This window comes from Callospermophilus lateralis, chromosome 9 (genome assembly GCF_048772815.1).
Source record: "Callospermophilus lateralis isolate mCalLat2 chromosome 9, mCalLat2.hap1, whole genome shotgun sequence".
NCBI classification, from domain to species: Eukaryota; Metazoa; Chordata; class Mammalia; order Rodentia; family Sciuridae; genus Callospermophilus; species Callospermophilus lateralis.
Window position 1 is genome coordinate 43,566,774 of NC_135313.1, and position 12,714 is coordinate 43,579,487.

The window sequence follows — 12,714 nt, forward strand, 5'->3', positions numbered from 1 at the left end:
CAGACTAGATGAATAATAAATGAAATAGACACTAGAAAGAAAACTGAAAAAAAAAAAAAAACAGAACTAGGTTGTTTTTTTGACAAGACAAAATTGACAAACCCTTAGATAGACTAACCAAGGGTGGGAAGGACCCAAATAAAATAAGAAATGAAAGAGGAGAAATCGCAACTGGTACCACAGCAATACAAAGTAACCTAAGAAACAGCAGGCATTCTTTGTTTTAGTGGGTGTTTGCTTTACTGCACTTTTTTTTACTATTTTTTTAAACAAATTGAAGGTTTGTGGCAACCCTGTATTGATCAAGTCATTTTTTCTAACAGTTCAGATGTTCATTACCATTTTTTAGCAATAGTTTTTATGTTTTATTTATCTATTATTTATTTTGAGGTATTAGGGATTGAACCTGGGGCTTATACATGTAGGCACTCTACCACTGAGCTACATTTCCAGCCCTAGCAATAGTTTTTAAATAAAGGTATATATACTGTTTTTAATACACAAATCTATTGCAAATTGAATAAATTTACAGTATAAACATAATTTTTATATGCACTGAGAAACAAAAAATATGTGTGACTGGCTTTACTGCAATATTTGCTTTATTGTGGTAGTTTGAACCAAATTCTCAATATCTTTGATAGATGCCTGGACTATGAGTAACTATAAACCAACAAATTGGATAGCCTAGAAGTAATGGATAAATTCCTTGAGAACTGTTATTTAGTGAAATTTTTAGGTTTATCTGTAATATTTATTCAGTAAAGCAAAATATATAAAGTATAGAAAAATATATGGGAGAAAATTAAAATCATTCATTTTTCAACAAAGAAGTACTGAGAGTCTACTACATGCCCTGTTCTGTTTTAGTTTGGGGGAATTCAGCAATAATACGAAATAAATTCTCGTTATCATGAAATATATGGTGAACAGAAATAAACAAACTGTTAAACAGAGACAAGGTCAGTGGTTTAAAAAAATAAAGTAGGTAATCAGTGCAGAGTTAAGGGAAGGAATGGATACTATTTTTTTTTAAGTAGGGTAGTTAGCATCTCTAGCAATCATAAAAATGCAATTTAAAACTGAGTTTTAATCTTACTCCAGTTTCAATCTCACTCCAGTCAGAATGGAAATTATCAGGAATACAGGGAACAATACAGGATGCAGAGGAAAGGTACTCTCATACACTACTGGTGAGCTGCAAATTGGTGCAACCATTATGGAAAGCAATATGGAGAGTCCTCAGAAAACTTGGAATGGAACCACCATTTGAACCAGTTATCCCACTCCTTGGTATATACCCAAAGGACTTAAAATGAGCTTATTACATTGTCATAGTCACATAAATATGTATAGCAGTTCCTTTCACAATAGCTAAGCTATGGAACCAACCTAGGTGTACTTCAACAGATGATTGGATAAAGAAAATGAGGTATATATACATAAGGGAATTTACTCAGCTATAAAAAAGAATGACTTTATGACTTCTGCTGGTAAACGGACAGATCTGGAGATTATCATGCAAAGTGAAATAAGCCAATCCCCCAAATCCAAAGGCCAAATGTTAAGTTTTGGATGTGAGGTGTCCCCAAAAGTTCACATGTGAGACAATGCAAGAAGGTTCAGAGAAGAAATGATTGGGTTACCAGAACCTTAACTCAATCAGTGAATCAGTCACCTGATGGGATTAATTGAATGGTAACTGAAGGTTGGTGGGATGTGGCTGGAGGAGGTGGGGCACTGGGTTCCTGGCTTTGGGTATATATTTTGTATCTGTAGAGTCTCTTTCTCTGCCTCCTGATCATCTTGTGTGCTACTTCCCTTCTGCCATACTCTTTTATATGATGTCCTGCCTCACCTTGAGCCCTGAGGAATGGAGCATGCTGTATATGGATTGAGACCTCTGAAAGCATGAGCCCTTAAATAAACTTTTCCTCCTCTATAGCTGTTCTGGTTGAGTCCTTAGTCACAGCAGCATAAAAGCTAAAACATGGAATATGAGGATACTAACATACAATAAGGCGGGGGAGGGAGCAGGTAAGATCACAAGTTCAAAGGATTAGATAAAAGCACATAAAATGAGGGGAGGGGTTGGTAATAGGAAAGACAGTAGAATGAATTGGACATAACTTTCCTATATTCATATATGAATACACCTCAGTGCACATCTCCACATCACTTAGATGTGATCACTTAGGTCCCACAAGAGTAAGTTATATTCCATGTATGTATGTCAAAATAAACTCTACCATCATATATGTCTAAAAAGAACAAATAAAAATGATTTGTGCTATGAAAAAAATAGAGTGGTTAGGGAAGTCCTTTCTGATAAATGATATTCAAGCAGAAACTTCAAGTGAATTAGCAAATAATGCATACATCTTGAGGAAGAGCAATCCAGAAGGAAAAGCAACAAGAAAAACCCCAAAAGAACATGTTCAACCCTTTGAAGGAAAAGCCAGATGTGGCTAGAGAGAGTAAACACAGGATCAGAGGTAGAAAATTAAAATTAGAAAAATGGAAGTTGGGAAATGGGAGACTTTGTAGATCATGCTAAGAACTTTGGATTTTACCCTGCCAAAACCACTGGAAAAGTTGTGCAGAAATGACCTACAATTTTGTATTAAAGAGCTTTCTCTGGCAGTGTGTGAATTTAATGGACTTTTAGGATGCAAAAGTGGAATTAAGAGGTCAGTTAGGAAGCTATTTTAATAATGGAGGTAAGAGATGGTGACAACTATTAAGACTTCAGTCTAATTTTCCCCAGTCTTTTGTTTGTGTGTTAGAAGTTACACATAATTAAGATAACTTGGATTAAGAGACAGATGTATACAGTTTAGAATTTTCCTTTCTGCATATGAAATTATATTTCTCATGCAATTTAAAATTCTCATAAAAGATAGCAATAACATATTAGGCAAATTTTTTTCTTGGTTTCTTACAAACTTATAAATTTATTTAAGCATTAAACAATATATTAAAATTGTCTCTTTTATTTTCTTTTTTGTTAGTGCTTTGGATCAAACATAGGGTAGGCATCTATCACTAAGCTATACTCTCAGTCCATTATATTGAAACTTTCAACCAAATATGAGAAACATCATTACAATTGAAATGTTAAAATCTAAGAGAATGTTTAAAAAAATAACCATGTACCTACAGGTTGGAATGCTATGCAGTTATTAAAAATAACAATTATTTTCAAGATGGGATAATGTTTATACAGTGAAAAATGCAAATAGGATTATGCTGCACATACCAAATATTCCAACTATATGAAATCTACATCAAAAATATTAGAAGAAAGTAAAACTATTATTTCTGGGTGGCGAGATCATGGATATTTTTATTTTTCCTTCTCCTTTTATTTTCATTTTATTCTGGTACTGGAGATTTAACCCAGGAGTGCTTTTTACTACTGAGCTACATTGCCAATCTTTTTTGTTATTTTGAGACAGGGTCTCACTACATTGCTGAGGATAGACTCAAACTTACAATCTTCATGTCTTGGCTTCTTGAGTTTCTGGGATAACTAACATGTATGTGCCACCACACCAGGCTTATTTACTCCTTTTTATTTTGTATTCTTCAAATTTTCTACATTGAACTGCTATTAATGATAAAATTAAGAAGTAAATTCATATTTGAAAAAATTAAGAACCCATAGAATTGAAAACATCGGTTTAAATACCTTACATTTCACTAACCAGCTGTTTCTTGTATTAATTTCTTTCTTGAATTTTAATTTCCTCCCTTCCAATAATGTCCTCACAGCATGATTATGAAGATTATATGTAGAAGTATACCCAGCATAGTTCCTAATCTATTAAGTGCCTGATAAATAAATGTTTAAATAAACAGGAAAATCTAACACTATGAGAATTCATGGTAACATGCAAAGTCTGATGATGAATATCCAAAATAAGAAAAAAACGTTAAAAATGTTATTCACTCTTTCAATCTGTTCATGTTTTGTTAGCAATCCAATTCAAAATATCACTCTAAAATTATAATAAAAGACAAACCAAAATGCTATCTTTCTTTGGGACATCTCTTACTATTGCCCTCCCTAACACTGTAAAAAATAATTACATTGTGCTATAAAATTTCTCTCCTTTATGTTAATTGTAAATTCTAGAGAGGAAGTCCCAAGTCTTCTTTTGTTCTAACATGTAATTAAAGCTTGGGAGTTTGCAACTGCTGATGAAAGCCTGGAAATTAATATGCAGTACTGATCCAATTTAACAGCTATAAACTACCACAGATTAAGGGAAGAAGTACTTATAACATAACAAATATTTAAAACTTCAATAGTAGCAATGGATTCAAGGTGTTCTACAGACTGTGCGCCTTGAAGACAAGAGGATAAAAATTTCCTTTTACTAGAGGAATCTAAAATTACTTTATTTGCTATAGGTAATAAAGATAAAATTTTGTGCAGATAGGGAGAGACTGAAAATACTATAAGGATCAAATATTTCAAATACTGTAAATACTATAAGAACTACTAAAAGGATCAAATTTTGATTTATGTGGCAGGTAGAGAGAGACTGTAAATATCAATTTTGTTACAACTACATACTTCTAGTTATACCTTTATTCAGTGAGCCCTTGAATATGAGGTAAGCTTTGTCATTTTCACACCACTTTAATTAAATAATAAAGTTCAAAACACTTCTTTAAGCAGCTTCATACAAGTAGAAACCTGGGACACTGTACAAATGCAACTAATGTATCAACTTTTTAAATATACACCTGCAGCTCTCCTTGATCTCAAAAGACTTAAAAATATAGATTTTGGGAAAAATAAATTATGAAATAATTACTTTATTTTAATTTAGTTTTGCAGTAGTATATACAGTTTTGGAAGTAACTGTTTTATATAATATGTCATAACTTATCAAAGAATTAAGTTTTCTTTTAGGTGAAAACGTCACTGCTGAATATAAGTATTTGTATATCTCACTAGAGTTGGAATTTCCAAATCAAAGAGGCCTACTTAACCTCATGCTTCTCTCTTGGATAGAAAAGTGACAGAGATACAGAAATGCATGAGCTTTTAGCAGTAATGAATGAGAATATCTACATAGTGCTTTGGCATATATGTTCTTGTTTCATTTTGAATAATACTGACAGGAAACAGATATTCTTGTCATTTTTTAAAGTGAGAAACTAAAGTTCAAAGGGATTAATGACTTTTCTAAGTGCCAGAGCCATAGTTTGAATATTGTAGATTCAGTAATCTTAGTAATGCACAAATAATCTCTTTTATGCCATATTTTCACTCAAGATAGGTTGTGCCAATATGAGTATTTAAAATCAATGTCCATAAATATTAGTAATTGCACAAAGACTTAGAAAACCATTGCTTCTTTTCAAATAGCTTTTTCCCAACAATGACCTTAAAAAACAGGTACTATCCACAACATGGTGATGATGATAGTATTTTACATTAAGAAATCCATAAGATAACCTTTTCTTGGGCTGTGCTCTATTTAGAGAAGAATGAAATAAATGAGAGCCAAGAGTAGTTGAATGGTAGAGCAAGTGCTTAGCCTTTACAAGGCCCTGGGGTTGATCCTAGCACCACAAAAAACAAAAACACCCCAAGAAATAAGTAGCTTATCTTTAGAACAAAGTATAAATGGATCCATAATTCTATAATCCACTACACAGAATGCTAGAATGAAAGGAAGAAAACTAAAATGAGGACAAAGAGATTTTACTAGGGGATTACCTTTGGGTTAGTTCCTTTAACACTGTTTCTTTCACCTGTAAAATATAGTATTGATCCACAGTGTTTCCATGAAAAAAGTATATAATGGCAATTTATGAGGAACCAAGTACTATATAAAAGAGGAAGCATGACTACTGACTTTATTCATTCTATTTCCTGATATACACACTAATCAATAATAAATATGTGTAATCAAACATATTTTAAGCTATAAAATGTTGCTGAAAAAGTACTTGTATCAAAAAGAAAAATTTGAATAACTTTTTAATCACTTCCACTTAATACTTATAAATTCAAAATTTTATATATAAAGAGTAACTATAAAATGCTAACTTTCCTTTCTTAATCATACATATAATCTTGCAACCTTATCATCTAAAGTATGTTCCACAGGCAATGTACCATCTCCATTTCCAATACAGATGCTCTAACAGTTTGAATTTTCTTAATATTCCAATTTTTTTTATATTTAATTTTGTGGGCTTTTGGTCCTAATGCTGATGACAATGTTAATTATTTATTTTACAAGAACTAAAACATGTGTTTAACATAAACTATATTGATAAATACATAATCTTTTGTGAACTCTTCTTGTCCTAAGAATCATCATTATGAATATACATTATTGTGCAATATTTTAAAAACAATTGAGTTATCTAAGAATAGTGGTTAGGAAATTAATTCCCAAGTGTGTTTTTAATATAAGTTAAATGCATGCAATTAAACTTTCACAATGTTTTATTATTTTAGAGAAATTTTATCAGTCTATAATCTTATACTATAATTAAAATTAAACCTAATAACATTTTGTAAAGTCTTTATATCTTTCCAAAAATTGTTTAGAAAAATGTATAGTTATGTGAGGTATGTAGCTATCTTACACAAATTTTACTCTTTGCTGTTCCATGATTTCTCTAGTTTGCAATTCTGATTTTTTCTAAATTTGATAATACAAAAATATTTTGAAATATTACCTAATATATATCTTATTAATCCATATTATTTCTTTTCTTCCTAATAAATAGTTTATTTCTCTTTAGCTTTTCTCATCACCTTTTTAAGAGATTATTAATAAAGGGTAATTTTTATTTAAACTGCTTAAAAGGAAAGGAACATATGCTGCCACATTCTGCAACAAAATAGATATGCTTCCTTATTTTCATCCTCCCCTCTTGGGAACAAACAAAAAAATTTAAGTAATGAAAAATCAAAAGAGGCAAGTGAACACTGAAGTGTGGGTTTTTGTTTAAAATTCTATACATGGAGTGACCAAAGAATGATAATTTCTGAGACTTCATACTTATTGATGGTATTTGTGTCCTATGCATGTTTAACAGAACTTATGTAATACTTAGAATAATGATAGTACATACCAGTTGACATATTGAATCCAATGCTTGAAAGAAAAAATAAAAAAGAAAAGCTCTATGAGAAACTTATGACTAAGAAAATATTTCGAATTGTGCATTTAAAATTTTAAAAGGAATTTCAATTAGAAATGCAGGAATTACCAAGAAGTTCCTGATGATTTTCTGAATTCTTCATTTGTAATTATACCAAATTTCTTAATTCTCATATTAAGTCTCTGAAAATATATGAATAAGTAAATTATTTTATAAGCTTAAAAGACTGTAAGAATAAACAAAACAAAAAAAACAAACCCCAAACTAAAAAAAAAAAAAAAAAAAAAAAAAAACTGGAAACAGACTAAACTGTAATAATTCAATGCTGTTTAACTTCCACATAATGAAATACTATGCTATAGTTAACATGATGATTCAAATCTGTAATTACTGACATGAAAATGAATTAATAATTGATAAAACAGAAAAACAAGACACAGGTGAACATGTTTAATACTAAGCTAATTTTCACAAACACTGTGTAGGTACACAGAAAAAAAATCTGAAAGGATAGAAATTGTCCTGGGTAGGAATTTAGATGTTGTTTTTTTTTTTCTTTTCTTCCTGTTTTTGGTTTTCAATAGTTCTATCTTTTCTAAAATAGCAACACTGTACAATTTATAATTTGATCTAAAAAAAAACGGAAAGTTAAAAGTAGAGAAAAATATAGATAATGCTTTTAGTATAACAGGTTACAAAGGAGAGATAAAGAGGGTGATAGCCAAAGGAATTGTATATCAAGAAAAAACAACAACAACACAGAAGACTCCTCATTGATATAATCAGGATAGAAAGGACAAATAAACAAACATGCATACACATACACACCCTCATACACAATTGTGTCTGTCACAGTATATTTCAAAAATTATTTCAAGATTTCAAAATCATGCAAAAATAGTCTTAAATTCATTGTCAAATAACCTAAAAGAAACCACGAATCAAGAAAGCATGGCTGGGCACAGCGGGGCACACCTGTAATCCCAGCAACTGGGGAAGCTGAAGTAGGAGGATTGCAAGTTCAAGATCAACTTTTGTAATTCAGTGAGGCCCTAAGCAACTCAGTGAAGCCTTATATCAAAATAAAAAATAAAAAGGCTGGGGATATAGCTCAGTGTTAAAGCATCCCTGGGTTCAATACTCAGTACCCAAAACAAAACAAAACAAAAAAAGCAAGAAAGCATGAAGGCTGAAAAAACTTTTCTGGCTATACAGAAACCAACTATCTCAATGGAAATAATAATGTGGTGGCTTAAAAAACAACTCTAGTAATAAGAGAAATGCAAATCAAAACTACTGTAAGATTTCATCTTATTCCAGTCAGAATGGCAATTATCAAGAATACAAATAACAAATGTTGGCAAAAATGTCAGGGAAAGGTTATATTCATATATTGCTGGTGGGACTGCAAATTGGTACAACCATTTTGGAAAGCAGTATGGAGATTCCTCAGAAAACTTGGAATGGAACCTCCATCTGACCCAGTTCTCCCACTCTCAGTTTATGTCCAAAGGACTTAAAATCAGCATACTACAGTGACACAGCCACATCAATGTTTACAGTAGCTCAATTCACAATAGCAAAACTATGGAACCAACTTAGGTGCTGTTCAACAGATGAATGGATAAAGAAAATGTGGTATATATAACAAACAGCCCCACCCCACAATATGTAGATCGGAGCCAACTTTTTCTTCTATCAGACGCAGAGTCTCTGATTTGATATCAAGCTCCTTGATCCATTTTGAATTAACTTTTGTGCATGGCGAGAGGAGGGGATTCAGTTTCATTTTGTTGCATATGGATTTCCAGTTTTCCCAACACCATTTGTTGAAGATGCTATCCTTCCTCCATTGCATGCTTTTAGCCCCTTTATCAAATATAAGATAGTTGTAACTTTGTGGATTAGCAGGAAGAAAAGATTAACATTAAACAGAGACATGAGGTGGGAGGGAAAGGGAGAGAAAAGGGAAATTGCATGGAAATGGAGGTAGACCCTCATTGCTATACAAAATTACATATAAGAGGTTGTGAGGGAAATGGGAAAATAAACAAGGAGAGAAATGAATTACAGTAGATAGAGTAGAGAGAGAAGATGGGAGGGGAGGGGAGGGGGGATAGTAGAGGATAGGAAAGGCAGCAAAATACAACAGTTACTAATAAGGCATTATGTAAAATTGTGGATGTGTAACCGATGTGATTCTGCAATCTGTATTTGGGGTAAAAATGGGAGTTCATAACCCACTTGAATCTAATGTATGAAATATGATATGTCAAGAGCTTTGTAATGTTTTGAACAACCAATAAAAAAAATAAAAAATAAAAAATAAATAAATAAACCACTAATATCATTTTCAAAAAAAAAAAAAAAAAAGAAGAATGAAATTATGGCATTCACCAGTAAATGGATGGAGCTGGGAATATCATGCTAAGGGAAATGAGCCAACCCCCAAAAACCAAAAGGCCAAATGTTTTCTCTGATCTGCAGATGCTAATTCACAATGGGGAGGGTGGCCAGGGAAAAACAGTGGTACTTTGCATTAGGCAGAGGGGAGTGAAGTGCAGGGAAGGGTGTGGGGGTAGGAAGGATAGTAGAATGAATCAGACATTATTACCCTATGTACATATGTAATTACATGACTAGTGTGATTCTACATTATGTACAACCAGAAGAATGAGAAGTTATACTCCATTTAATTATGATGGGTCAAAATGCATTGTACTGTCATGTATAACTAATTAGAACAAATTTTTAAAAAACTAACTTTAGAGGAAAAAAAAGAAATATGAATTAATTTTCCAAGAAAGGCATGTGAAGGGAAGAAATCCATGACAGTAAATATAAGACAGAATTAAGCTAGTTTATATATATATAATATATATGAAAATATTTTATAAATTGCTGAATGTTATAACAATTATCATTAATCTATAAAAACTGAGTCACTGAGGTTAGCCCAGAATAAAAAATGGCTTAAGAAACATACATGAAGCATTAAAATAAACTTTGGGGGAAAAAATCCCCTCAAAATACAGAATTAACTTTCAAATTAGTAGATAACCAAGAGGAAAACATCTCCCATTGGAACAAGGAAAAGAAATATGTCAAAAGAAAAAAAAAACAGACATAGAGAGGCAGAGACAGAGAGACTAACAGAAAACACACAAATAAGATAGAAAATAGTAAACAAATCAATAATTACTACAAATATTAAGAACATTTTCTAATTATTATAAGACTTAGCAGTAAAAATTCAGCATGAGGATACAGAATTGGCTGAAAGAAAAAAGATGGAAATGTCCGACAAATATTAACAAAATGGAAAGTTGATATAGCTATAGTTACATCAAATGAAATAGATTTAAAGATAAAATTTATTTAAAACTTTAAAGAAGGTTATTACATGGGGCTTTAATCAAGTTACAAGAATTCTAAATTTGTATGCATCTAATAACATAGCATCAAAATATAGCAACTTAACAGAGCCACAAGAAAAAAAAATATAGTCATAGTTCTAAGATTTTCTACCTTCCTCTGTATTAAATAAGTAGCAGAACAAAGCAACAAACAAAAAAATTCATATATGCTTCTTGTATTAACACCACAATTAAGAAGCTTGATCTATTGAAGATATATTTGTGCATACATACTCAGCAACTGGATGCTTTTTCCAGTTTAAATTTAAAACAGACTTATTTTATAAAACTGAAATAATTAAAAACATTGTTGTAACTCTTGGTTAGGCAAACAGACCACTTCAATAAAATAGAGAATCCAGAAATTAGTGGAATAAAGATGACCTCTGTAACAATATCAGTAGGATAACTGAAAATTGACTATATCCATGTAATAATAAAAAAGAAGTATTTATCAGATACCATACACAAAATAAAAACAGATTAGTTAATTCTTAAATGTGATCATGTTGAATTTTATCTGAACTCTGTGTTCCCTGAAAATCAGTGACAGCTATAAAGATCCCTTTTATGTCTGACGGACTACAAAGAGCAACCTTGCTTACACACATTCCTATATGTGACATATTTCCACCCTTTCTCAATGAGTGACTCGTTAGTTCACCTGCCTTTACAAAATTCCATCTATAACTTGAGATGATTCTCTTAATGAACATAATTCCTATTGTAATAGCCTGAATCAATTCATCTCCATTGTCTAGGGTCTCTGAAAAATATGAAAAAAGAAAGTAGTAAATATATTAAAAGAAAATAAAAGAGAAAATTCTTGGTAACACAAAGGTAAGGATTTCTTGATTAAGATATCAAAAATAGATATACCTCAAAAATACTGCTCAGTGAAAACAGTCATAGAAAAACTCTATACTTATATATTTACATAAAGTTTAAAAACAGCTTTTGTGTGTGTGTGTGTGTGTGTGTGTGTGTGTGTATTTAGGGATACAAACTTATATGATAAAAATACAGATAGGAAGGATATATATCTATCTTAGGACAACTAGCACCTCAGGATTAGACAGAGGGAGTGAGGTCGAATAGAATGGTGAAGGGACAGGCTTAGCTGTATATGTCTTTAATTCTTAAAAAAAAATATTTACAGTAAAGTTGTAAATAACTATGGGATTTTGTAAAAATTCAGATTATGATTCAACAGAGTTGGAGGCAAGGGGGAGGTAGTGCTAATACTGTTGGGCTACAGACTGTACTTTCAATCCTTGGATCTAAAAAAAATATAGCTATGTTTGTTAACTTCTGTATATTTGAAATAGTCAAATTTCTAGCAGCTTCCAGAAGGTGCTACCAATCAGTTGTATATAATACTACTCTTAACTATATTTATAGCTTGAGGCTATTCCCAGATTATAACACATCACATAATACTTAGGAATACACATACAAATATGAATGTATAGAAGAGATTTAGAGACTTAAGAAAAATGTCATGACAAATTATTAAAGAACTATTTTATAGAAATTAATAATATTTTACTTTTTGGTCATTTAATCCATAAAAATCGACAAATGAATTAATTTAATCCTAACCTCTTCATCTGTCATTGATGAGATACTCCTGAGGGATACTTTTTGAGGTGTTCTTATGCTACAAAAAAGAAAATACAACAACAGCATCAGTTCAGATAATTGTTTAGAATGATAATTGAGATTAATATTTTGAGAAACATAAGCAAATGATCCCACAGAAAACAGACTGCTTCATTACATATTTTCTATATATCAAGAGTGTGCTTAGGAGGTTTATGTTAATTAATTAATATAACCACTAAACCCAGAATATATAGTCTATAAAGGCCATGACCTTGACATGATTTGTACTCTTTATTTTTCCAGGATCTAAAACAGCTCCTAGTACAAAAGAGCAAGCCCTAAAAAATATACGTTGAATGAATGAGCAAAATTTTATTTCATGACTCAAACATACCAGGAGGTGGTAAGGGATATAAAAATATAATCAAAAGATAGCCTTGCCCTTCGAGGCATCAACATCTAGTGGGAAAGACAAACACATAGTTTATTTATATATTATATTATATGTAAAAATATTACACATTCATAAATCTATGTATTTTTATGTAGTAGA

The 12,714-nt window shown here is 31.2% G+C and overlaps 1 long non-coding RNA gene across 1 annotated transcript; it reads right to left on the bottom strand.

Moving 5' to 3' along the window:
- Positions 1-7,109: 7,109 nt before the first annotated feature.
- On the bottom strand, positions 7,110-12,422 carry LOC143406772 (uncharacterized). Its single transcript, XR_013092295.1, has 3 exons — positions 12,159-12,422; positions 7,249-7,322; positions 7,110-7,133 (listed from the first exon to the last, which is right to left on the bottom strand). It is a non-coding gene; the product is annotated as an uncharacterized LOC143406772 (long non-coding RNA).
- Positions 12,423-12,714: the final 292 nt, after the last annotated feature.